Source organism: Dermacentor andersoni, chromosome 2 (assembly GCF_023375885.2).
Source record: "Dermacentor andersoni chromosome 2, qqDerAnde1_hic_scaffold, whole genome shotgun sequence".
NCBI lineage: Eukaryota > Metazoa > Arthropoda > Arachnida > Ixodida > Ixodidae > Dermacentor > Dermacentor andersoni.
The window spans coordinates 59,729,570-59,733,508 of NC_092815.1; the positions used below are offsets into that span (position 1 = coordinate 59,729,570).

General features: G+C 45.0%; 1 non-coding gene across 1 annotated transcript; it reads left to right on the forward strand.

Moving 5' to 3' along the window:
* The first annotated feature begins 3,395 nt into the window (after positions 1-3,395).
* LOC126542678 (U2 spliceosomal RNA) lies at positions 3,396-3,581 on the forward strand. The gene has a single exon (XR_007601833.1). It is a non-coding gene; the product is annotated as a U2 spliceosomal RNA (small nuclear RNA).
* Positions 3,582-3,939: the final 358 nt, after the last annotated feature.

Genomic DNA, 3,939 nt, shown 5'->3' on the forward strand with positions numbered 1-3,939 from the left:
TATTCTAATAGACATCAAGAGGAAAGAATGGAGCTGGGCAGGTCATTTAATGCGCCGGTTAGATAACCGTTCAACCATTAGGGTTACATTAGGGTTACCATTAGGGTTACAAAATGGGTACCAAGAGAAGGAAAACGCAATCGAGGACGACAAAAGACTAGGTGGAGCGATGAAATTAGGAAATTCGCGGGCGCTAGTTGGTATCGGTTGGCGCAGGACAGGGGAATTGGAGATCGCAGGGAGAGGCCTTCGTCCTGCAGTGGACATAAAACAGGCTGATGATGATGATGGTGGCGGTGGTATTCCGTCTGCGACCGTGTTGTTTGTGCTTCATGATTGGTGTCGTCCTGGTGAGTTGTGACATGTGCGTGATGGGTTAGCGCCAGGAGGGAGCGTTTGAACAGATGTGTTATGATGATGATGGTGCAGATAGAAAAGGAGCTGCTCTGGACCATAGAAACGAGGCTCGTCTAGACGCTTGTTGCTAAACACTTTACTTTTTTCTGTTTTTCTTATTCAACAAGGTAAATAAGTTTTGTTCAAGTGTCAATAAACCTGCTGCTTTTCGTTTTCTCAACTTCCGAGCTTCTGATTTCTTCAACCCGAAGCCTATACGCCACGCTACCACATGGATCTGGGTTCGAGACATGACCTTGCGCCGCAACAACGCATGCGCTTTTTCCTGATTTACCTTCAACACCAGCGTACGTAAAGGCACCTTGCGGAGGGCAACATGGTGGCACTCATTAAAGGGGTGCCAGCCGCTTCGGATAAACCAAGTCGCGTATACCGAGTTTCGCCCTTACATTATCAACCGAGAGTTGCATTTTCTTGATGTTTCTATCATGATGCTTCAATAGCAACGTGTTGGTGACAGTTGGGCGCTCTTCCTCAGATTGAATCTCAATTTTTCGTTGCTGTAGGCTTAACTAGAGAGGCTGCATTAGCTCAACCTAGTCTCAAGATTCAGCGGCGCGTGCGGGAAGCAACGCATGCTGTTCCATTCTCTCGGATGTCATATACACAGAAGTTCCTGTGTACTTTGAACTTCGTATGGAGGACGCTACGCATGTTGAAATTTAGTGCCAACTTTGGGAGCAGATACAGGAGCAATACCGAAACTCACAGCCACCAAGTTCTGCTCGCTCCAGGCGGCCGGCTAAAAGTAATTGTGTGAGGTCAGACAAGTGTCACGTTGGCACGCATTGCCGAGAAGCCACCGTTCAGTGAAAGGAACGAAGGGAGGTATAGTCTAGAAGTTCTCGTTCAGTGAAAGAAGCAAGGAAAGAAAACGCGAAGGCAGCTTCGTGACGACCCTAGCTAAGGAAGCACCAAGAGAGCCTCCACTTAGTATCTTTTAGTAAGGAAACCTTCAGAACTTGCGTAAGATGGCCTAACCGCAATGGAGGCTTTATTATTAAGGCGAGAAAGATTTGAGAACATTTCCCTAAGTCATTAAGAGAAGGGCACTTGAGAAGGCGCTGTCTTAAAGCAAATCATAATTCGTGACAAGCGACATATGACTAAAAATAATAGATTATTTAAAAAAGAAGATGCGCCATTGATCGCTCAGGATATATTAGTAATGTGTACGCTTTCCCACTGCTTGAACGTTGTCACAGCTGAAAAAGCCTGTTTAAAATATCCCGAGCATAACAGAATTTCTAAGGTACTCATGAATGCCCGCTCGTAAAACTTGCTCCGGTGAAGTACAATGTAATTGCTATATTGCAATAAGAAAGTGTTTGGTAAAATAATATGGAGGCTACAGAAGCGTTGGAAAAATGACACAACGCAAGAGAGGGAGATATAGACGTTAGTTACTCGGTGGATGTTCCATTTCATCATCCTGTTACGTCTTAACACGGCCAAATGCATTAATTAGAAGTTTGCCATGAGGCAATCCCACCCAACCACCAGCGCCTATCCCGAAGTCAACGCAGATATGACACCGACTGCTGACGGGTCCACAGAAAGCCCCCTACCACTACCTGAAAGCCTGAAATAATGATGAGAAAGGGCGAACGTCAACTGCTAACTGAAAACGGCGCCGACCTTGGATTCCTATAGGTAGGTATCCCTTCACATATTCCCTAACATTAGAGGTAGGAGTGCTAGGGATCTAGGGGTGCATCTAAGGTGGGGAGTGCTGCGGAACGATGCGATATCATGGGCGGGGTATTGCAACAAATTGGGTGATTGTGATTGGCCGCGATGCAGTCATCAGATTACCTAGTCATGTCGCATAGGGAAGACGACAGTATTAAATGCGGCGACCTTTCGTGCAGTGGGGCCGACGTTTCCTGGTGTGAACTCAGACTTTTAACATGCTCCTGCATGGGATGGCCTTCCCCGTACCTGGAGCCGTGTAAATAGTGTCAAGTAAACCCTTTTTCCTTCATTCCTACTACTGGACGTCTTCGTCAATTGGCTTGGCGGATTCCTTGTCCTAACGCCACCTCGAGCCGCAACAATCCACAAATGAAGCTCGCCTTGAGGCAAGCAATTGAATGACATGAACGTTAAAATAAACGTAGTTTGTGAATATTTCCCGATAATTCTTCTGACGTCAGCGTTGATACATCGAAGAGATATGCATCAGAATTGGGCTTACGTGTGAAAAAAGAAAGTGAATTACATTCGTGACAAATAAGTTAACGTTTTACGAAAACTCCTGTTTAAATGGATGATAATAGCAACCGTAAAATATTACATTTAAAGCACTTACTAAAGCTTTGAATAAGTATGGTTTGCTTAGTTGAAGCCAAGGTATTATTAGAGTGGCTATCAGGGCAGCAGATATGGAGTTGCGCTGGAGTGAAGGGTAGGTGCAGTTTAGAGGTGCGAAGTGCCTTCACTATATTAGCGTAACACTAAAGAGAAAATAATAATATTTCAGCTGTATTGGTGGATTGCCTTCGTACAAAAGCAGAAAAACTCAATTTTAACGTAAAAAGAACCTCGGTAGACCTAGTAAAGAACAAAAAAGAAAAAAAAGAAAAAAGACAACGAAGGACGTCCCCTTGAAGAACTCGCACCAACTCGCCCTGATGTCATGAACTTTGGGTTCTAGTTAATTCTCTTCTGGTAAAGGTGAGCTACATTGTCTCCTAAACGAGCCAAAAACAAGTTTAAGGAACTTCTACTGAGCCGCAGTTGCCCAAATAGGAAAAAAAAACAATCTTGTGCCATTGCACTCTGTGAAGGTGGATTACCAGCGAAGCTGTTCACACACGACATAGAGTTGACACAAAATTTTAAACAAACGTACGAACTCGTTTACTGTGATTTTTATATACATGTGCGTGGACGACCGGACCACCGCTCCGTAGAGGCGGGAGAGACTAGACACGCGTGAAGACTAGACACGCGTGAACAAAGGGAGGTGCGAACGTATAGACGTGGCCGAGGCGGGTGAAAGGGCAGTATCTGTTCTCATCAGCTTAATATCTGATACTGGTTATATTTAGACCGATGAATTTCAACATATTTTTGCGAGTTGGCGAAGTCCTTGAAGCTTGCTTCCCCTCTGCCGCGGGTCGGCCCGGTATTGCATTATATCCGGGATCGGCCCACGCCTTTTGCACATGCGGAAAAGTATTGACTATGGAATAGAATTTATTGACAGGAAAGACAGAGAGGTCGACTTGCGCTAGTGCGCTCTAGTCTGCTACCACGGAACCAATTGCAGTGACAAGGTGGAAAAACAAACAGAATAGTGGAACGCTTATGTACTGCACTTTGAATGCACGCTAAACAAGACCACGGAGTCACATTCAATACGGGGCACGCCCCCTCCCCCAGTAAAACGTGTCTCATAGCTTCTGTTTTGACGTAAGGCGTTAAATCTCATTGATGAGGAACCCAGTAATGCGCTATAGACTGTGTCTTTCATCGTGCTATAACGGTTCCTATGGGTTATATATTATTTTATTTTTT